The 24,279-nt window shown below is 33.1% G+C and overlaps 1 long non-coding RNA gene across 3 annotated transcripts in view; it reads left to right on the top strand.

Moving 5' to 3' along the window:
• The window catches only part of LOC144376467 (uncharacterized), a 102,839-nt gene that overhangs the window by 37,051 nt on the left and 41,509 nt on the right, over nucleotides 1–24,279 (top strand). For 2 of the 3 annotated variants that reach the window (XR_013436982.1, XR_013436984.1), the window contains exon 2: nucleotides 1,488–1,622. This is a non-coding gene — a long non-coding RNA (uncharacterized LOC144376467). Of the gene's footprint in view, nucleotides 1–1,487; nucleotides 1,623–8,106; nucleotides 8,372–24,279 lie in introns of those variants that run through there. The other variant, XR_013436983.1, reaches the window with a different exon arrangement.

The following is a 24,279-nucleotide window of genomic DNA, read 5'->3' as shown; positions in this document are numbered from 1 at the left end:
CATAATGTTCTCTCAAGTTCCATTTTGGCTGAATTTTGAAACATGATTTTAGAATAATGTATACTTGGAATGAGTCAGAAATATATACTTGTTTCAGCAATATGCAAGTCAGCTGTAGTTTGCGCAGAAGGGATCTTTTGTTAATTTAGTGTCTCCGTTGACTGTAATTTTTTTGTCATTCAGAACTTGAAATTTCTTTGAAGTTTGCTTTCTGTGATAGTTCCTGCAATTGCTATGAATTTTCATAGTTATGTAGATCCTTGCCTTTATTAATTTTATTTTCTTTTGTATTGGACACAGGAAGAATAGAATTTGCTTCTGTCCGGTTCTCTTTGTAGACTTATCCCTACAACTCTCTTCTTTGTCATATGTTTTGGGACTTTTCTTTTTCCTAAGTCTCAGACAAAATTTATCCTTCCTCAGGTATGAAATTCATTGTTGTGTGCTTGTGTATATATGTATGTTTTAAAGAAACTACTGTAGATGTACAGGGGTATTTATAGACCCAATAGTGAAACAGATAAAGGAACCAGGATGTCCAAATCAGGATTAGTATGCATTAATTTAGATCATCTAGAAAAAGTACATTAAAAAAGTTTTCCTAATTTATATTTACCCAAATTTTACCAAAATTTACTCAAATTTTCAGCATATCTGAAGCTCCTAAGGTTATAGTAGATCCAAAATAATAAAATCTTTTTTTTTGAGATCTTTTGGTGTTTTTCAAGAACACATTTTGTATTTGTAAAATGCTCTTTTGTGAGTACTTTGAAATTAGTTTTGTTATAAACAAGAATTTGAAACTGCCTAAGTGTCCATTGACTGATGAATCGAAAGAGAAAATGTTCAGTACACACAATGGAATACTATTTAGCCATAGAAAGATTGGAAAACTGTCATTTATGCCAACATGGTTGGATTGAAGATAATTATATTAAGTGAAATAAACCAAATATAGAAAATAAGTTCTGTGTGGTCTTATTCATATGTGGAATATATACAAGTTGGTCTCATAAAAGTTGGGAATAGAATACTGGTTACCAGAGCCTGGGGAGAGTGGGAGAAAATGGAGAAAGGTTGGTCAATGGGTACTAAGTTACAATTAGAAGCAAGGAGTTCTGGTGTACTTGTTACACAATATGGTAATATAATAATAATGGATAATAATGGACTGTACAGCTAAACCTGGAAGAAAGGATTTTGAAATATCAACCCAAAACTGGGGCCTGGGAAGGAACTAGAGCCACAGAACAAGCAACTATAACCTGGGACACTCAAGGAAGCAGGAAGGAGGGAATGGTCCAGATTCACCCTGTTTTAGCATTCCAGTCACTGGTTCTAGCCCTCCATTTCTGACCCCAGCTGGTAGTTAACAGAGCAAAGGCTCCTAAAAATTGTGATTTCATCTAAAATGTGAAAAAGACCTGAAAATAAGATAGAATATAGATCTCAGAGAGTAATGTCCAGCTATCTTATTTCTTCCCCAGCCCACCGAAACCTAACAAGATAATTTTGGAGAGATCATTGAACTGCTGTGAAATTGTTTCCTTACATAGAAAAGAAAAAAAAATTATTCCACGCTATTTCTGGCCACAAGAGTTTGGAAAGAAGCAAATGAAATGGTAAGTATGAATGTTATATTATATGGTAAGGTCCAATATAAATATAAATGTATAGTATATTTATGTGCAACAAAACATAAAAGTTCCTGCTCTTTGGTTACTGGATATGAATATTTTTACAAATACATCTGTACTGGGGTTTATTCATTCTATTATAAAATGGAATAAATCTATATGATATTGCCTAAGCACTTCACTGATGTATTAACACAAAGTGAAGGGTTTAAAATCTTACTTTTCTAAAAAGTGGGATTTCTTGAATAGTAGAAAGAGACTACTTAATCATGAAACTTATCACATTATTACCAAGTAGAAAAGTAAGTTTTCCTCAGATCAGTTACTCCCCAAGGCACTTTTTAAATATGAATATGTAAAAGGTAAGTGTAAAAATTCTCATTATCAGCCCCCCCAAATAAACTTACTACCTATTATTTAATTCGTATTCCTCACTTACCTCACCCCCTAACACACATTATAGAATTGCCTAATCTGAACAATTCATACACACACAATCATACAATGGGTGGTCTTTCAGGACTGAATTCTTAGACTTAGCATAACATTTATTAGTTTCACCCATATTAAAAGATGTATCAGTCCTTCAGCCTTTATTGCTAAATAACAGTTTATCATGGGATATCACATTTTGTTTACCCATTCATCGCTTGATAAGCATTTGATGAATTATTTCCACTGTTTGGCTATTATGAGTAATGCAGCTATGCACATTAGTGCACAAGTGTCATGGACATATGGACATATTTTTATTTCTTTTGGGTTTGTACTTATGAGAATTGCTGGGCCATATGGTAACTGTAAGTTTAGCTCTTGAAGAGCTGCCAAACTTCCCCAAAGTTACTGCACCATTTCATATTGTCATCAGTAATATACAATTGTTTTAGTTTCTATGCATGCTTGCTAACCATTGCTATTTTGGGTCATTTTATTAGAGTCATTTCACTTGGTCAAGATGTGCAATCCTTTATATTTATTGGGGTATTTAGTTTGTTAATATTACTTAGAATTTTTTAAATCTACATTCTGAAGACTTATTGACTATAAGCATTATTTTTAGATGTCTGTCTGGCTTTGTTATCAAGGTATTATAGGCTGCACAGCATGATTTGGGAAGTAACTTTATATATTCTTTATATATTCTGGAATGTAAATTATTTGCTAATATTTTATAACATTCTGTGGCAGGCATGTGTGTATGTATTCATTTTTTGCCACATTGGTGATTGAACTCAGGGCTTCGTACTTTCTAGGCAAGGACTGAGATATATTTCAGTTCTTCCCTACTTCAAAAAATTTTTATTTTGATACCCAGTCTTGCTAAGTTGCCAAGGCTGGCTGTAACTTGGAATTCTCCTGCCTTATCTTCCTGAATAGCCAGTTTACAGGCATACACCATGGCGCTCAACTCTTAATTTTCTTGATGATATTCTTTTACACTAAAATCTTTAATTTTGATTATTTTAAAATTATCATTTTTTCGTTTGTTTTCATACTGTTGGTGTCATATCTAGGAATATGGCCCTATTCATAGTCATGAAGATCTATGCCTAATGTTTTTCTCTAATAATTTTATAGTTTCTGCTTTTATATTTAGATATGAGTCATTTGAACTAATTTTTGTGTGTGGTATTTGGCAGGTGTACAACTTCATTCTTTGGCATATGCACATTTAGTTATTCCAGAATTTTGTTAGTACTTGCTGAAAATCAATGGACCATAATGTAAGGGTTTACATCTGTGCTCTAAATTAGATTCTATTAGAGTAATTGATTATCCTTCTGTCACATACTGTAGCTTTGCAATAAGTTTTAAATTTATAAAGTGAAACTTTTTCAACAATTTTCTTCCTTTTAAATATTGTTTTGAATAATTTTAAGTTTCCATATGAATTTTCATATCAGGTTGTCATTTTTGCAAAAAGCCATCTGCAATTTTGGTAGACATTTTTGAATCTGAAGATCAATTTGGAGAGTAGTATTATTTCAAGAACAAAGGTTGCCTTTTTCAGTTATAGCCCTTTCTCAATTTCCTTCATCAATACAATAGTAGTTTTTACAATATACATTTCAAACTTCTATTTTGCTTTTATTTCTAAGTATTTTATGATTTCTGATGCTAATGTAAATAAAATTATTTTTGAAGTCTCATTAATATTATATTTTTCTAGTGTATAGAAAAAATTGATTTTACTATACCAATGTTCAATTTTGTTGATCAAATTCATTCCTAGAGATTTTATTATATTTATACTATTTTAAATGGAATTGTTAATTTAATTTCATTTTTTATCTTTCATTAGTAATATATAGAAATAAAATTCAGTTCATGGATGTTATATTTGCAACTTAGCTGGAGTTATTTTTAGTTTTAGTGGTGTTTATAGTGAATTCCTAAATATATACCTGTTCAAGATCTAGTATGGAGGTAGAGACTGCTAGTGTATATGAATGTCTGTTTTCCTTTCTCTGCCTCAATCCATGTCTAAACTGGGTTTCTCAGGACTTTTACATTAAATGAGGTCATAAGATTGAATTATAAGACCGTGGAATCTGGATAGAAGTAATACACAATACTGTTAGATAGGATCTAGATTTTTATAACCATCCTATACTACTTCACTTTCCTTGTCTACAGTTGATGATGAGCATGCAGAAGAATTTTCAGGTCTGAAGAAAGGGTAGATGGCACACACACTGAAGATACAGAATCTAAACTGACTAAAGTAGATTCTTCAGAAGGGAATTGTGCTCCCTCCAGATTCACATATTGAGGCCCTGCCCTCCGGTGTGACTGTTTTAGGAGATAGTTCAAGTGAAGTCTAAAGGTGAGGCTCTTGTCTGATAGGGTTGGTTCCCTTATAAGAAAAAAAAATAAATCTCAGGGTAGTTTAGTTTTTGCATTTCTATAGTTGCTAGAAATGTTGAACATTTTTTCATCTATTTGTTGGCCATTTGTATGTCTTCTGTGAAGTGCCTTTTCAGTTCCTTTACCCATTTATTGATTCTTTTTTTTGTTTTTTTTTTGGGGGGGTCTATTAAGTTTTTTGAGTTCTTTGTAAATCTTGGAGATTAAGGCTTTATCTGAGGCATAGGAGGCAAAAATTTTCTCCCATTCCGTAGGCTTTCTCTCCACATTCTGGTTTATTTCCTATGCTGTGAAAAAGCTTTTTCGTTTGAATCCATCCCATTTATTGATTCTTGATTTTACTTCTTGTGCTATAGAAAGTCTGTCAAAATGGCAATTATCAAAAATACAAGTAACAGTAAATGTTGGTGAGGATGTGAGGGAAAAATGTACACTCATACATTACTGGTGGGACTGAAAATTGGTATAATTATCCTGGAAAGCAGTATGGAGATTCCTTAGAAAACTTGAAATGGAACCACAATTGAACCCAGTTATCCTACTCCTGGGTTTATACCCAAAGGACTTAAAATCAGAATACTACAGTGAATCAGCCACATTAATATTTATAGCAGCTCAATTCATAAGCTATGGAACTAAACCTAAGTACCCTTCAATGGATGAATGGATCAAGGAAATGTAGTATATACACACAATGGAGTATTGCTCAGACATAAAGAAGAATGAAATTATGGCATTTGCTAGTAAATGGATGGAACTGGAAAATATCATGCTAAGTGAATAAGCCAGTACCAAAAAACCAAAGGCAGAATGTTCTCTCTGATATGAAGATGTTAACACATAATAAGGGTGGGGGAAGAAAAAATAGAAGGTCATTAGATTAGACAAAGGTGAATGAAGGAAAGGAAGAGGAGATGGGAATAGAAAAGACAGCAGAATTAGTTGGACATAACTTTCCTATGTTCATAGATGAATACATGACTAGTGAAACTCCACATCATGTACAACCTCAAGAATGGTATCTTAATTAGAATAAATTGTACTCTATGTATATATAATATGTCAAAATATACTATACATTCATGTACATCTAAAAAAACTAATTAAAAAATAAATTAATAGCATCTATTTCTATTGCTTATGACATACAGTATAATTTGAAAAACTGCAGATGATATATATTCATTTCTGCCTTTTTTTGGTTAAAATAGATTGTTATTGAGAATTTAAAGAAAAATAAGAAGAAAAGTAGAAGGACTTCAATGTCCAACCCTGAGGGCATAAAATGATGGCAGCCATCTATTAGCCAGGAGGAGTAATCCTACACCAAAAATTGAATTTGCCAAACTGGTCTTGGAAACTAACACCTAGAACTGTGAGAAAGCAAAGTGACTATTGGAATTTGTAATTTGATCTTTGCTATGTCTTTTCTCTACTTTCTGAGAAATTACCTCAACTTAACCATAAGCATTATTTAAAACTAGGTTTCCACATTGTCAATTATATTGATTTTAATAATATCAATATTAAATTCATTAGGTTTAATATAAGCACATATAGAATAGTGATGTTTAACTGATCTCATTATAAATAACTAGCAAAAAATAAATAATTCATTCTGTCTATATGAAGACGAAATTAAGTAATATATGTAAAGTACTCTGAAAAGAAACTTACATCTCAGAATTGGTTGTTTATTAAAGTTCTTTGCACCTGGGATTGTAGCAATATTGAAATTTTTCTAGGGATAGTGATGCAGAGATTAATTGGACACTTTTCTATCTTTGAGGTGCATAGTTATATGAGAAGAAATGGCATTTAAATTGATAGTTGCAAGACATAATGTAGGGTATGGATTTGAAGAACTTACACACACACACACACACACACAGATTTGAAGAACTTACACACACACACACACACACACACATACACACACACACGGCACAAGAACACATATACCTTACCAAAAAGGTTAATGTCTAAGTCAGCTAGATTTAAAGTAAAGTTGCTAATGGTTTTGTTTGGTTTTCAAAAGTTTTTAGCTGAAAACTTTATTTACTGAGATCAGCATTTAAATGTAGCTAAAGAATTTACCTTTGAGTAAATACTGAACATATAATTCATTATTCAATATCCAGTGTTGTTACTTCAACATTTATGGGTGTTTTGATTTTGCCAAAACATTAAAGCATTTTATTTTCACTAATTATGATTTAATACAATTGGCAAACTGTAAAGTGGAGTCTAGATGAGCCTATATATAAATTGGGAGACCCTGTTCCACTGATTTTAATGAATGTGCCACTTTATTCTCTGAAGCACATGGATAAACACTGAAACCTGATTGCAAAAGTGTCATCTAGCAGTCACCTTTTGAGAAGAACTTTAGTTTTGACACATCCTGTTTTCTCATGTGGTATATATTACAGAATTTAAAACTAGCATTATTTTGATTATTATGTCTTGTGACCAAGAAAGTATTTATATAACACAATGTTAAGGTTTTAATATAATATAATAACACTTTAAAGAAAAAATGTCCTAAAGCATTTAAATAAAGCAGATTTTTCAATGATATTTGCAAATTTATCTTATATAGAATTATTATTTTTGATGAATGAAATTAAACACATTTTTATAATCACGAGTAAGATCTATGTCTTTTCTATTATTTCGGACTAAACTATGTAGCCATTATGATGTCTGCTATGTGGTAATTAACAATCGCAAATGGCAGAAATCAGGTTTTAACACATCAGAACTTCAACTTCCATAATAATGATAAAAATTAAGTTGATAAAATTAATAGTTTTTGAAAATAACAGTTAACATTTGATCATCATTTTTAAACTTTCAAAGAACTTACATATCAATCATATCATTTTCTCTTTACAACTACTATAAGAGAAAGGAAAGGTGTTAAACTTCTGTTTTATACAACAGGAAAGTTAAGCAACTTAACAGATTATAAACATGCTAGTTACAGATTTTGGAATAGAACTACTTTTGTATGATTCAATATATAAAATAAATCCATTAGTCTTTGGCAAAAGTTAGCTCTGAAGAATGATGAAGATGTAACTTTCTATGCAAGTGATGGTTCTGTCATGTTTGTCTCCAAACAGTATTCTTAATTCATCTCCTTCTGATTTCATTGTTCCTGCCACATCATAAGATATAGTCCTCTTCCAGCTGAGCTCCTCACAACTGATTCTTCCGTAAGACACCTAGAATGTTCACTTCAGTTCAGATTCAAGTATATATTTCCTATACTGCACATTGAGCTTTATAAAAAACTACAAAGCTCTTTTTTCAAAGTGGTGATAATACTTTCCATTTTTACCAGCAATGTGTAGAAATTGAGTGTTTTCAAATCTTTAATTATAGTATTGTTAATATTTTAAATTTTAACCATCTTATATATTTGTAGTGTTCTCTGATTTATGTTTTGAGTTTTTTATTTATTGTTTTTACATATACATGACAGTAGAGTATATTTTGACATACTGTACATACATGGGTTGCAACTCATTACATTTTTGATTCCTGCTAAGAGCCACAGCCAAGTAATATGATGCATGGCATTTTTGGTTAAAAGGTGACGCCAGCTAGCCATTGAAATGATATGATTACGTTAAGATTTACATTCATATGGATATTGGACTCCTGCTGTCCACCTCACCTGCTACTGGACTCCTGGAGAGTTCCCATTGGTTGGGGAAGTACGGTAGGAGAGATTTCCGGAGGATGAACTTTCTCTTGGGATCCGGGAGAACGCTATGTGCGTGCTTCGATTGGCAATCTTCCCGGGAGCGTCCGGAGCATTGGTGGCAGTTTCAAAAATAAAGTTTGTTCCTCCTTGAGTGGCTCGTGATTTTGTGCCTAGCCAGACTGCTGCAGATCCCATTCTTGTGGTTGAACATGATGTGGAATTACACTGGTCATGTATTTATAGATGAATATGGGGAAGTAATGTCCAATTCATTCTACTATCTTTCCTATTCCCATCCTCCCTCCCTTCCTTTATTCCTCTATGTCTAATCCAGTGAACTTTTATTTTTCCCTTCTTTCCCCTTCCCTGTTATGGGTTACCATCCACATAGCAGGGAAAACATTTGACCTCTGTTTTTTGAGGACTGGGTTATTTTACTTAGCATGATATTCTCCAGTTCCATCCATATACCAGCAAATACTATAATTTCATTTCACCCATAAAAATACTGAATATTTCTTCATATGCTTTTCCCCAATTGTATATTATCTTAGTGCACAATCTTTGTAAGCACTTTGTCCATTTTTTGGCTTTTATTATTGAATTTAAGGACTCTTTATATATTATAGGTACAAATTCATTGCCAGATACATATGACAAGTATTAAAAATAGTTTATGCAAGTCTGTGGCTTTTCTTTCCATTTTGTTAACAAAGAATAAACATCTTTAATTTTGACCAAGTTTAATTTATCTTCTTGCTGATGTTGTCTCCTTTTATTTGTGTGTTTATGTGTATGTGTGTGTGTGTGAGAGAGAGAGAGGGAGGGAGGGAGAGAGAGAGAGAGAGAGAGAGAGAGAGAGAGAGAGATAGTTTTCCCTAAGGAATTCTTGCTCCAAAAATTTGTGCAAAAAGAAAAACTTTCAAATATTACAAAACACTTAAATTGATGAATATTTGAACCTGGATTTCTTGGTGTAGATTAAAAGAAATAAAAATATATGTATAGTAGTAACTACTTAATCTGAAAATAAGTTAATCCTTTCTTTTTTCTACTCAAGTGAAGCCATTTTAATAAACAACTTATACTGCTATAAAAATCTGTGTTAGTTTATGTAGGCAGTGTTTATTTTTCTAAGAATTTGAACTTTCTCTTTTTCTCATATGTGTTGAGAAGAATTTGAAGGAACAAAGAAATTACAAAAATCCAAAGAAAAGCAAATAAAATGACTGTAGTAAGTGGTAAGTCCTTATCAAGCAAGAAATACACATTCTTCTCAAGTGCACATGAAACATTTTCTAGGATAGATCGTGTTAGCCACAAAATGAGTTTTAACAAATTTAAGACTGGAACTATATCACATATCTTTCTTGACCACAATGATGTAAAGTAAGACATTAATAATGGGAGAAAAACTAGAAAATTCACATACACATAGGAATTAAATAGCATATTCTTGAACAATTGAAAATTCAACGATGTCAAAAGGGAGATAAAGGTATAATAGATAAAACAAAAATGGAAACACGATATAGAAAAAGCAGTTCTAAATAAGAAATTTATATTAATGAACACCTACATTTAGAAAAGGAAAGATCTCAAAAAATCCAAATTTACAACTCCAGGACCAAGAAAAAAGAATGAAAGAGCCCAAAGTGATTAGAAGAAAGAAAATTAGGAAGATCAGACTAAATATAAATTATATAAAGAACAGAAAAATGATGGAAATGATCAATGAAAGTGAAAAACTTAAGCAAAACTGACAAGTGTTTAACCAAGTAAAAACAAGAAAAGACACAAAGAAATAAAATTAGAAATCTAAGTGGGTACATGTGAATAAAACCATAGAAATACAAAGCATCATGAGACAGCTACGAGCAATTATATGCCAACCAATTGAAAGATGTAGAAAAATGGGGAAAAAAATCCTGGAAATATACAAACCATCACAACTGAATAATATAGAATTCTGAACAGATCAATCATGAAACAGGACACTGAACCAGTAATCATAAATCTCCATTAAAGTAAAACCCAAGACAAGAAGCCTTCACTAGTGAACTCTACAAAACCTTTAAAGAATTAGTATCAATCCTTTTCACACTCTTCCAAAGAGTTGAAGTCATTTTTGGATGCCTTGATTTACAGAGATAGCTTTGCTTCAGCTACACTTCTTGCTTATATTGGGCACCAAGAGAAATCATGTCTGTAATACTTGGAGTTCTTTTTTAATTAAAAAAATGATTTTTTTATTTGTTCTAATTGATTCCATGACAGCAGAACGCATTTCTATTTACTGTACACAAATGGAGCACAACTTTGCGTTTCTCCTGTTGTATGTGATGCAGAGCCACACCATTCATATAATCATACATATACCTACAGTAATGATGCCTGTCTCATTCCACCATCTTTCCTATCCCATGCCCCGTTCCTTCCCCTCACTCTCCTCTGTTCAGTTCAAATTTCCGATATTGTTCCCATGCCCTGCCCCCCCCCCCATTATGGATTAGCTTCCACTTATCAGAGAAAATATTTGGTCTTTGGTTTGTTGGAATTGACTTACTTCACTTAGCATGGTATTCTCCAACTTCATCCATTTACTTGAAAATGCCATAATTTTATTCTTTTAGTGGTGAGTAATATTTCATTGTGTATATATGCCATGGTTTCTTTATCTACTCATCCATTGAAAGGCATCTAGGTTGCTTCCACACTTTAGCTACTATGAATTGCACTAACATCAATGTGGCTGCCTCACTGTATTATGCCAATTTAAAGTCCTTTGGGTATGTACCAAGGAATGGGATAAATGGGTCAAATGGTGGTTCCATTCCAAGTTTTCCAAGGAATCTCCATACTATTTTCCAGAGTGGATGCACCAATTTGTAATCCCACCAGCATTATATGAGTGTACCTGTTTTCCCACATCCTCAACAACACTTATTGTTGCTTATATTCTTGATAACTGCCATTTTTGACTTGGAGTTCTCAAAGGAAATTCAGACTTGATAGGCTAAAACAAAACCTATTATCCTGTCTGACCTTGCTCAGATCTGGTCCATGTGCAGCCCTCCTTTTCTCAAATAAGACATACATCATTAAATTATGCAAACTAGAATGTTTAATAAGTTTTTTCTCTTTTCCCACTATATTCAAATCACACCATTCTCTGCTGACTTATTGCTCCTAAACCATGCATGATAAAGGAGTTATGTATATATGTGTGTGTCCTCAAGTTGGTTCATTTTTTTGTCATGGTGAAAAGCACAATTTTTAATGTATGAAGAATGGACAGACTTATGGTTCATAAAGGGATGTCCTCTTACCTTTTTATTAAAATCACACAGAGAAGGGGTTATTCAAAATGTCCAAGTGGTGACTAAATGAAGTTGAGAAATACTGTCTGCATCACATGCAGAAGTTATTCTCTAATATTTTCTGGTCAAGGTTACTATTATTTCATGTCTTTAATCTGGTAGTAGTGTTTCTATCCTATTTTCCCTTTATCTGATCTAATTGCCTTCCAATCTCCTAAGCAAATGTCATCAGGGCATCATTTCACATCTGATCATCTCACCCACTGTTTTAAATCTTTCAAGGGCTTCTCATTTCCCTTAGGGTATAAACAGGGACTTAGATGGCATTACAGGACTTGCATGGCATTATAATGGTTTTAGTTTTGTTTATTTCTACAGTGCATCTCACATTACAAAGACTCAACATTCTGCAGTCAGGTCTCTCTTTTCTTCTTCTAGCATCCTGTCTTTTCTGCACTCCCCATGCAGCAGTAGAACTATGTACTTTTCCTCTCCCATCTTTGCCTCTGAGTTCCTCCCATCCACCAGATCTCAGCTGATCCAGTTCTTCCTCTAAGAAACATTTCCCGACTTTCAACCTATGTCAGATTCTATGTTAGGTCTCTTTGAAATCATATTCCTGACCTTCAGAGCAAATAATCAGTTTGAGTTTAAATGCTCATATTGTATTAATATTCCAGTCCTCATCAGATTATAAATTTTACATGAGCAAGGTGGGGTCTTTGTTAGTTTACATCACATTCCCAGGAGTTAGCACTGTGCTAGACACATAGTAGGCATACTCCAAATATCTTGAACAAATAAACAACTAAGTACACGAGTGCATCCTGTTACTGAATTGTATTCTTTAATCCCTTTAATGTTTTTCTATTGCTTTTGGAACAAAACCATGTTGTTTTATAGTCTTTCAATTCTTCCATGATCTCAGCTTTTTAACTTTGCAACTTCTTAGCACTCTTCTTTGTGCTTTTTTTTTTCTTCTTACTTTTGGCTTGGATGTACCTTATATTCTCTTACCTTAGTGCTATTGCTCATACTCTCCATTGCTTATAATTCTCCTGGGTCTGTGCCATATGAGTATCTTATAATCTTGGCACTGGTATTAAGTGACATTTCTTTATAACCATATTTCAAAAAGTCCAGTCTACCCTTATCATTCTGTTTCTCTTTACTTTGTTTCTACATTTTTTATTTGTTTATTATCAGAAAGTGAATTGATCTAGTAGGGAACTGGCTTCATGAGTTTGAATACCAGGTAAGAGATCTGAGATAGAATTCCAAAATGGAAAAAAGAAGTCTCCATTCCAAATGAAACTTTGATTAAGAATTATCCACAAATAAGAAAAATAAAGAGCTACTCAAGAGAAGATAAAGCAAAATAATGTGTTCTTGTAAGATCCCCTCAAAAGTTCTGCATAGTGTTCAAACTAAGTGTTCCACCCTAGAACATGACAAAGTACCATTAGATTAAGTACATTCCCAAGTTAAATGTCACTATGGCATATTTTAGGCATTGCTCTTTCAATTGCTCATATCATGTTTGCTATTTTAATTTTTCATTAAATGTTTTCTGCAAACGGATATTTCTCAGTATAAACACAATTTATGCACATAACAAACCTTTTAGAAGTGTACCTTATGCTATTATTCAGATAATAAAAATGTGTATAAATATACAATAAATTTTCTATTATCACTTGCCTTAGAAGTAAAATTATAATAGATATAATATTCTTGTTTGAAAAATTTAAATTTTACATGAATTTATGTAAACACATGTTCAAGAATTTAAGTGCAGTAATATATTAGTGAAAAGTAAATAACTTCAATTTGGTGGTATTTTATGTTTATATTTATGTGAAGTCAGTGAGAATCAATTTCTTTTTCTATCTGACCAACTAAATTTTGAAAATTTGATCTTGAGTAAAATGTTTATCATAATGAAACCAAAGGTTCAACTTTATGAAATCTGAATTGAACTGGTTTGATCATTGCTGTATTTGTTGACTTTTTTTCCCTTTCTTATTTCATCTATAGCACAACAGCAGTTATGAAACTACATTTTTTAGGGCAAGAAATAAAGTCTTATAATTGTAATTGAAAGTTTCAGGAGTTACATATATTTTCATGGCCACACAAACCATTTGGTAAATTAAAACTTAAATCCTATTATGGAAGCTAATGTTCCTACAGCTTCTTGGAGATAAAATTGCCACAATATTTTTGGCTTCATAAATTTTTTTTGAAAAATTTTTTTCCATTAATACAAATAAGGCCAAAGATTTAAGAGTATGAGTTTCATTTTAAATGTGACTTAAACATAAAAACACAGTATTTTTAATAAACATTCTACAAAAATACAACAGGACCATCACCATTAATTAGTTTGAAAACTAGGTTTGAGCTCATATGTTTGGTACTCATGGAAATAATAACCATGCCAGGTTAAACTGTGGCAGCTCTATATTATTTGTTTTTCATTTAAACTTACAAGGTGTTAAGTGGAGTTGAAGGACAGGACCATGGCAAATGAGTGAAAGAGGATCTTAGAAGACTCACATATTGTTATTACAAAAGAAACTTGGCTACCTAAGACCTTCATCATCAATAATTTAGTCCCCAATACGTGCCTCTTTAATTTTCTTCATTGCTAGAGCCAGAGTTTGTAACTTTACCATGTGTTTTGCATTTCTCTTCATTTCTTCTTAGCAGGAGCAAGTAGTATACCTAGAACACTAGCATTCTGAAAATATTAATTATAAAACGGAAATAAGGTAAGTTAATCCTCCCAGCTCTGCTTAACTTCAAGACAAAGAAACTTGAAACTTTCCAACTGTGAAAACTTCTAGACCATTCTCTTTAGATTTCTGAATGGGTTCCAGAAAGAGGGCTGGTGAGAGATTTCCTTCTACTTGACATATCATGGTAGTGAGCTTAGGTAATAAGCTCTCTGAAAATATTTGAGGAGTCATCGTGTTTGCCGCAGAGTGCCTAAGCAGCCTGGCCTGATAACTTTCCTGGTTACAGTACATTTTCAATCCTGTGGATTTGTAGTGCTGGTGGATCAAACCTATGATCATGTTTTCCCCCTCAGTGTTGAAAGACTGGAATGAGGTGCACTGTTAATATGTACTCATAATTTTTTCTCCCCCAACTGGAGGGTATGTGCTGAGCAATGCCAAGCTCGTCACCCTCCTCGAAGAGCTGCATTTTCTAGAAATGAAAATCACGGTTAATTAAGCCTCATTGTCCTGTAATTTACTTAAACCCACAAGCAAATTATTTAAGGATCATTCTCATATTTCATAAAGCCAGTATCTATCCACTGGAAAAAAAGGGAGGCTTTGTGATTGATGCTTTCCAAAACCAAAATAACATTTATATAATCAGGCATAGCTAATTCTAACAATGTGAATGGAAATATCAACTGAATTTTTTTTAAGGACAACATATCTGTGTGTATATCACTAAAATGGTTTGAAACAAAAAGAAATCTGTTATACATGTTCTGCTGCTGTTAGCAAATAGAAACATGACTTAGAATTTTAAGGAAATTTTAAAGTATCCTTGAAGTTGTCATCAGTTTTTCAACATTCAATATGTCTTTTTAGAAAATAATTTAATTTTTTTCTGCCTTCTCATATACATGTCTTCCAAAGCTGTTGTTATAATTTTGCAAACTTGTACTTAAATGACTAGAAAGGATTCTATGCTATTAATTAACTACATAGAAGCCTTAATTTGTATCTTACATTATACACTGAATAAAAGGAACACAAATAAGATGGTTTTTCATTTCGTTTCACAGTATACTTGTGTTATAATTAGACAAAGTTTAAAGTTTAGTTGTTAACACCCACTGACTTTTTCATTATAATTTTTAAATCCCATAATCTTATAATGCTTCTATTTTAAAGCAGGAGAAACCTCTCTAAACGGGACAGCTCTTACAATTTAATACACATGATTTAAGAAAATCATTTACTTCTTAAGTTGTGAAAGTCATTTGTAATTTCCAATTGCACTACTCGGATCATTAACAGATAATGATACATAAACACACATTGTGTACTTTCCAAATACTTGAACCAGTTTATTTTTTCATTAGTAAAATGCCAACGTGTATCATATCTGCCAAGTCACCATCTCTGGAAATATCAGTGTTAGGCCAACTTCACCTCACAAAACTTTAACAAGAAGTTTCAGAACTTGGCTGTCTTGAAATACCTTAGTGCTTTCTGGTTCCTTTTGCTGTAGCTTTCTGCTTTTGAGTTATTTCTTGAAGACAGAATATGGATATTAATCATTCAACTTTAAAGATATATTAACGAATTTTATTATCACGTTTGTAACTTTCAAAGATTGTTTTATCTTACTACTAAATAATGGATATTGGACTGCAAAAGAATTTAAAATTGCATCCCATTCCTTGTAAGTGACTGATATAAAAATTTCAGCCATCATTTAGGTGCTTGACATCAGAGTGGGTGCTATCATATGAAGAACTCTTGGGATCGGTTTAGATTAAATGGCAATAAAATGTAACAAAGAGTATCAACCCTTCCATATAAGATCCTACAGTATGTTTGTCAGTTTAATAATGTAACTGAAGTAAATAAAGCTTAATACTTTCAGTACAATTCTTCCAAATGAAATTAGATTTATTTCTACTGTAGTTTCTTCCAGATGCTTAAGCTAAGGGACACTGCTTTTATTTAAAATAAAATTTTCTGAAGAGAGGGCATAACCCATCTGCTCTAATTCTCCTATTCCTCATGGATCTCTATCCTTAGGAATAATATGATTCTTTTCCTTGAATTGGTAGAATATATTGATAGAAATAATTAACCTGTCCTTCAAACTTGTCAAAGTTGCTTATTATTTTTTTTTCTTTCTCAAACAAAATCTCAGTGAGCTTTTGTGGAAGTGGGTTAAATATTGCATAAGGATAAATGGCATTTTACTGAAAGACTGAAACAGCAACATAAAACTGTAACTTCCTCTCCCCAGGAAAAAGGTAAATATTCTGAAAAGCGGTCTCAACCCACACTTCTAGAGACACTATCAACAATTCCGTAGAAGAGTGGCTTTGCAGTTTTCATTCTCCTCTTTTTTTTTTTTTTGAATAGAGCCCAAAGACTTAACCAAAACACATGTCTACTCAGCTTAAGATCATATCTACCAGCCTTTCCCATATGTAAGCGTGAGTCTATGACTAACTATGGCTTCTGTCTTATAAAGAGAAACAGCCTGTGATACTGAAGGCACATGTACTTGAAAAGTAGGTGCTTCCCCTTCCTTCCTTTCCTCCTTCCTGTTGCCAGAAGCCCACCTTTGAAGAGGTAGACAAGTGCTAGCCACTAATCAAACTGAAGGGGCTGTGACCCTGGGTAATGCAGGCACACAGAGGAATGTCTTTTAGATCTACTAGAGATGAGTACAGATTCTAATTTGCACAGTCAATATTTTTAATAGTGAAAAATGTCAAACCCAAAGTAAAGAGAAAACTTAACAAACACCCAGATGTGCACCACATAAAATTAGCAAAAAATAACTTATTTTTCTTCTTAGAAGTAATGGTTGTTTTGAACTTGGTGTGTATTTTTCCCATTTGTTTTTGTAAGTGTACTATAAATGCATTACGTTTGATGCAAATGATATGTTTATTGCATTCAGTAGTTTTATATGACGTGTATTATATTATACTTTAGATATTTCAAATGTCCTCTTTCCACCTATTGGTGTGTTTAATTCTCGTTTACTTTCATTATGTTTATGCATACAGTATGACTATTTTCACATTTTTATTTATTTATTTTTGGAATGGAACCCAGGGATGTTTAACCACTGAGCCACATCAGCAGGCCCTTTTTATATTTCTTTAGAAACATGGTCTTGTTGAGTTGTAAGGGCCTCACTAAATTGCTGAGGTTGGCTTTGAACTTGCAATCCTACTACTTCACCCTTCAAGCTGTTATGATTACATGCGAGTACCACTGCACAGGGCCTATGATTTGATTTTTATTTCAGCATACATCTTTTCTTTACTCATTTAAAAGTTATGCCTTTTATATTCATTCTTTAGAGGTCAATTTCAAGTGAGATTTTGTTAATAAACTTTAGGTAAATTAAAAATTCTCTATTAGACTCTTTTTTATTTAATTGATTTTATTTTTTTTAAATACATGACAGCAGAATGCATTACCATTCTTATTACACATATAGAGCACAATTATTCATATCTGTGTATATAGAGTATGTACACACTAATTCATGTCTTTATACATGTACTTTGTGTTTTTTTGCATTACAATTCTTACCATACATATATGCCACATTTTTTTTATATCTGTTTGTATATAAAGTAGGTTGACATCCAATTCGTGTCTTCATACATGAACTTTGAAAAAAATCTTTATTAGACTCTTGAATGATAAGAAAATTACCAATAAATATGGATTGTGTAAGATTTACCTTGTTATTTCCTTTTTATGAATATTACCTGATTAGTTTCCTTAAAAGGCTTTTAAAATTACTTTCTTTACCATTAATTCTTAGAGTGAACATCTTTCTGAGTTAAATCTGATTTTTGCCTGAGTACACACTTTGTACTTATTGCCCTGGCCCAGTAGAGTTCAGAGACCAGACACACTCTTTACTTAGCAGTCTCTCTCACTAAAGGACATGCATGTGCACACACTCACACAAATTAAAAATAGGTATTTCCTGAAAAATCAATGTGTCTACTAAGGAAGTGCCCCTTAAAAATCAATAATTTTATAGAAAATCTAAGTGATTTAATTTATTGGTATAATTTTTATTGAGTAATCATAAAGTTTATAAAGAGGGTTTTTTTTCGAGAATTAAACTCATATGAACCAAATTTATCACATTAGATAGAAAAGGATTGCTAGAATATGTTTATAATAACAGAAATATGTCTCTAATAAAAGAAGAACAATGGAAAAATGGAGAAAGCATCAAAAAATTGATTCCAAAGAACAATTTTCTGTTTCTTGTTTTCTTACAAATTAAGCTAAAATTCCCCAGCAGCATGTACCTAAATTTTCCACATTGCACTTTCATTTCATTGCATTCTTTTGATGACCCCTTTCTTTTATTTTAACATAAATGTTTATCCCACAAGTGCATCTCCCCTCTACATGCTTGAAATTCAGAAATGCCTATTATTGTTCTGATGTCAACTTAATTCTGTAATTGTTTTTTACTCATTTTTAGCATAGACCTTGTTAATGAATCATTCTGCATTCATTTGAATTGAAATTAATATAATTTTGTAGTAAATGTCATTCAAGCATTTCTGTTTGGTGACATTGACATGAATGCAAAGAGATTTAAATATTTTCAGCTTTAAGATTACCATCAAGAGAGAAGAAAACTTTATTAATAATTCCGAATGAAAGATATAGAGTTATTAATGAAAAACAAACAAACACAGCTTTCTGTCTGATTTTCAATATCCACATTATGCAAAGCACACACAGTAGATATTAGTTCCCGTATGTCTGTTTACATTACCAAAGCTGCGGAGTTCACTGATTTTTCAACCTGTGAACTTTGAGAGCTTGCTTCTATGATGATTTTTAGCTTCATCTTTTTCAAAATCAAGTAATAGTTATATAAACTAGGAACCTGGGATCATTCTTGCTTCTCTCTATTCTTTACCACTTTTATCTAGATGGTCCCTAGATCAGATCTACTGTAGAATGCATTCTATACTCTTTTTTTCGGGGGCGGGGGGGTACAGGGGACTGAACTTAACCTCTGAGCCACATCCTCAGCCCTATTTTATATTTTATGTAGAAACAGGGTCTCACTGAGTTGCTTAGTGCCTGACTGAGGTTGAGGCTGGCTTTGAACTTGAAATCCTCCTATCTCAGCCAAGAAGCCACTGTTCCCAACTCTAAAACATTTTAAAAATTGACTTAGTACTAACCTATATGGCAAGTGAAACATCATCTTCTTGCAATTCATTATAAGTTATTCCAAGGATTTTTTTCACTGACTTTTGCATTGCTACCTTCTTTCTTCTATTCTTGATACTTAAATTCATGATACTTAAATTTAACTATTTCCCTTTCTTGCCCTCAAGACATAATATGTTCTTTCAAGAACATTTCTCATACTAGATTCTAATCTCCTATTTACTGTCATTCTAGTTAAAATATCCCCTCTTTGGCTGACACTTTATACCCTGAAGACAGCATACTCACTTCATATTGTAGTTCTCAATAAACAATTTTGAATTACCGAGCATGTTAATTACCTGGCAATAAGGAATATAGCAAAGATTTGTGCCTTGCATTGCTGCCTTGATGGAGTCCTAATGTATCCCCAGAAAACCCAAATCTACTGCTTTAGATAAGTTGAGATAATGGGCCCATTATTCCAATGTTTCACATAGTTTTATAGCAAATCAAGTCTGTTAAATTTCAGTAGTTTTCCATGCTTGCATTGGGTTAATCCAAGCTGAGCTTAGAGATACATTCAAGCACTGTATGGCATCTATGATTTTTTTCCCCTTTGAATGACTGCAATTCCTCATGAAGAAGGGCTTATTTTAAATAGGCTTTTATCAGTAAGGTTGCGAATTTTCCTGGAACCTCCTTAGTTTCTAATGCCAACAGGAGAGGCTTGTCTCTTTGATTCAGAAAAGATGATGATAATTTAAGTTCATATGAGGCCAGATGTGAATGCTGAGTTTAGGTAAAGATAAAAATGACAATTTCATAGCTGATTCTCAGATACAAAAAAGTTAGTTCCCCAAGCCATAGAGATAACAGCAACCAAGCAGCCTCATTTTCCTCATCTACAATCACTTGTTCCACTAACATTTTTTTTCTCCAATACAACAAATTCCAAATTATTCTACTTATGAATCATGGAAGTCAGAAGTTATGGCTTTAAGGTTTAAAGAAGGAAAGAAATTGTTTCTTGAGTTGGTGCTCAATAGAGAATTCCTTTTCTTTATTTTTTTCCCTTTTAAATAATTTATTTTCATTTTTTTGCTTTTGCCTACAAGGGTAACCAAGATAAAACCCATGTCTTTGTATGTATAGAAGCCTATCAGATGATGGAAAAATGATCTCATCATGTAATTTTTATAATTTAAATTATAAAATATTTAAAAATTTATAAGCAACATAAAATAATGTTAATTGCTAAGAGCACAAACCATGTAGAAACACTGCTCGAGTATGAATTTTCTGTGTGTCATTTATTCATTAGTGACCTCTGAAAAGCTTTCTAACCTTTCTAGTTGGTAGTTAACTCATCTGTAAAGGTGAGATCACTATAGTAAATTTCACATAGTTTGTTTTTGAATATCCACATATTTCATTTTTGCAAGCCATGTAGAACAATGAATGGCACACAGTTAAGTTCAACTTAAGGGTTGAATAAGCAAGTTGTTATACATGTAATTATCATCTACCCTGATTGACACTATATTCACAGTTTTTTTTTTAGATTTTCTGGATATAAAATATTACAGATGTTGAATTATTTATCAGTTGCTGTCTAATAAATTGCTCCCAATATTAGTGGCTTAAAACCATAAACATTTATCACAGTTTCTGTGGTTCAGGAATTAGGGAGTAGCCTTGCTGGGTGGTTCTGGCTTGAGGTCTCTCATAAGGTTACTGCCAGAGCTGCAGTCATCTGAAACTTTCCCTGAGGCTAGAGAAGTGAGTTCCAAGGTTGCTCACTCATATGGCTGGGAGAGAGGGCCTATCTGTTCCTCTCCACATGTATCTTTCTGCAAGGACACTTGGTTGTCCTCCCAGGTCAGTTAGCCTCTTTTCTCAGACAGTGACCTGAGATAATGAGCAAGATAAAAACTGCAAATGTCTTTGCTGATCTACCTTCTGTAGGTCACACCTGTCATTTCCACTGTATTTTATTCACTAGGAGGAAGTGCTGGCTCCACCTGTTAATGAGAAGATGATCAAATAATTTGTGAATGTGTTTCAAATCAGTACCAATACAATTGAGCCTCCTATTCCATTCCTTGTAGTATTTTCCTCTTTACTCCTTCTCTCAAGGTGTTCACTATCCTGAAATTGACAGGTCCAAAATCTCCCAAATCAAGTTGTAATTGAGCTCCTAATGCTGATCCCCTAACATGTGAATGTGAGTGCCTGAGCTACCAGAATTACTGTCCAGCCTCTTATAACAGTCTGAATATTAAGTATAAAATGATGAAGTGCCTTATAAAAGATGAAGACTTTTCATATGTATCATGACATAAAGCACTAGGTACTTCCCCTATGGTGATCTCTGAAGCTCAGGCTCCTTGAGTACATGTTGGTGCTGTATGGCGAACTTCTGACCAGTGGATATGGAGATGTTAAAGATGGTGTCAGACACTGCCATTATACAGCCTTTAACAATAGCTGATGGGATGCTCTAAGTCTCTTTTCTCATCCCTCACTGCCTCTTGGCTCAGATCACACAACTGTAAATTGGAAGCAGCTTGTTGTCTGAGTAATTGCTTAGGGAGGATGTGTTGAGGAAAACTCAGAGACCCTGCATCCATATCGGGCTTGACATGAACTAGAAATTAACTTTTATTACATTAAGCCAGTGAAAGGTCGAAGTATCTTTGTTATTGCAATACAGTCTGTCCTATCCTGACTAATACGGAAAACATAAAACAAAAATGAAAACATGTGGCATTAGTTGAGAGATCACAGCAAATACAGAAGGCTCATGTAGTAGAAATTAGAAAGATGGTCATCAGTGTTACAAGGTCAGAAGACATTTAGTAATACTAGATCGGTAGTCACTTGGGAGGAATCCTATAAAACTAAGAAATGAAAATGAATAAAATAAAAGCATAGATCTGTGGGTGTGGACATTAACTACACTTAACAAATCACTGAAAGAAAAAGAAGTTTGGAAATGGATTGGCTTGTTTATAAGCATAAATTTTACCTTTGCAACATTAGATTTTAAACAGTAAGGGCTAGGTTTACAAAACTTTGAAGAACAAAGTCATGTAATGTTCATGAGTTGGATAAACTCACATGGAGCAAAGGTCAGACTGGAACTGTGGTGTTTGATACAAGTCCCAGCTGGATAAAGGATCTTAGGGAAAGAGAATTAAAGTCTCTTTCCCATCTGCTTATTGTACCACCATATATATATATATATATATATATATATATATATAGCGCATTTATTTTAATTTTTTATTTAAAATATATATATATCCCTACTATACATATATACATACATACATATATATATATATATTTAGTGGAACATATATATCCATATATCTATATCTATATCTATCTATCTATCTATCTATATATGGTGGTACATATATATGTAATAGTGGTACACATATATATACATCTAATAGTGGTACATATATATATATATGTATATATATACACACACACACACACACACACAGATACGTATGTGTGTGTTTGTGTGTGTGTGTGTGTATAGTGATGCATATAGATATGGGGCAGACATAGGAATGATGATGGAAAATTAGCTGTCATATTAAAACTAAGGAGAGAAATGTGATTTCTGACACAAGGAACTGACTAGAAATACATAGATCAGAAACCTACTAAAGTTTCAGCAGCAGTATATTGTCAAAAATATCTGACCATTTAACACCCAAACAAGACTTGGGTTTCCATTGCCAGGAGGCAGGGATTACCTAAGGAACTCCCATTCTCTGAGTAGAGAATTCATGGACAGGGGATTCCATATGCATGGTAGATTCATGGACAAAGAGAAGAGTACCCCCTCAGGACCTGGAGTTTATGAGAACATTGATTGGAGATTTTTTTTTTTTTTCTCCACAATCCTAAAGCAAAGTGCTTTCAAAATGGTGCCCGGTGAGATTTCAGAGTTTCTACCAATCAGTGCTGCTCATGTCTTCCATTTTTCTCCTCTTTATTTGGTATATTTATTGTGGGTGTTCTCCCTATGTCAGGAATGTTTTGGCAGACAATTCCCGGGGTGACCAGCACCCCAGAAAAGCAGATTCCCACTTGGAGGTGTGAGCTGCCCGGGAAAATAAAAAGTCTGAATAATCAGTAAGGAATAAAAGACAAAGCCAAAAATTAGATTCAAAAGGGGAAGTATATATCAAAGGTTTCAGTGAGGGAGGAATCTTGAGGTAAATTGGCAGGTCATGCCTATCTCTGGATGGGTGTTTGAACCTAAGGCTGTGAGCTAAGGCAGGTTGGCAGTGAATGGGACTTTCTCAAATGGGGAATTTCACTCAGGAATTCACAGCAAAGCAACTTTCCTGCCTTAATGGCTCAAACAATGTCCATAGTTCATACAGGGCTCCCAACAGGCAATGGGACATTTTAATTGACAGGTTCTTGGGTCAACAATGGCAATATCTAGATCACCACACATTTCCTATGATCCTCGTTTTTAGTCATATGGTCAATGGTGAGAAAGGACTGGATAGAAGTGAGTCCTTTGGCAAGGTAAAAATATGCTAAAGACATGAAAAGATTCAAACAATTTGATGACCAGAATAGTGGACTGTTTTTCAGTACATCATATACTTAAGTCATGCCAATGGAGGGAGGAGATGTTAGTGAGGTCCATGCCTAGAGCTTAAAACATTTCTCATGACCCTTTCCTTTATGTGGAGTACTAGGAAGCTTCAAGTTCCAGATTGTAGAACTAAAAGATCATCAGAGCATTTTAGGTCTTATGCACATTGATGTTTCTT

This window comes from Ictidomys tridecemlineatus, chromosome 3, assembly GCF_052094955.1.
Source record: "Ictidomys tridecemlineatus isolate mIctTri1 chromosome 3, mIctTri1.hap1, whole genome shotgun sequence".
Taxonomy (NCBI): domain Eukaryota; kingdom Metazoa; phylum Chordata; class Mammalia; order Rodentia; family Sciuridae; genus Ictidomys; species Ictidomys tridecemlineatus.
The sequence above is the reverse complement of the archived record's forward strand: the minus strand, read 5'-3'. Positions and strand labels throughout refer to the sequence as shown.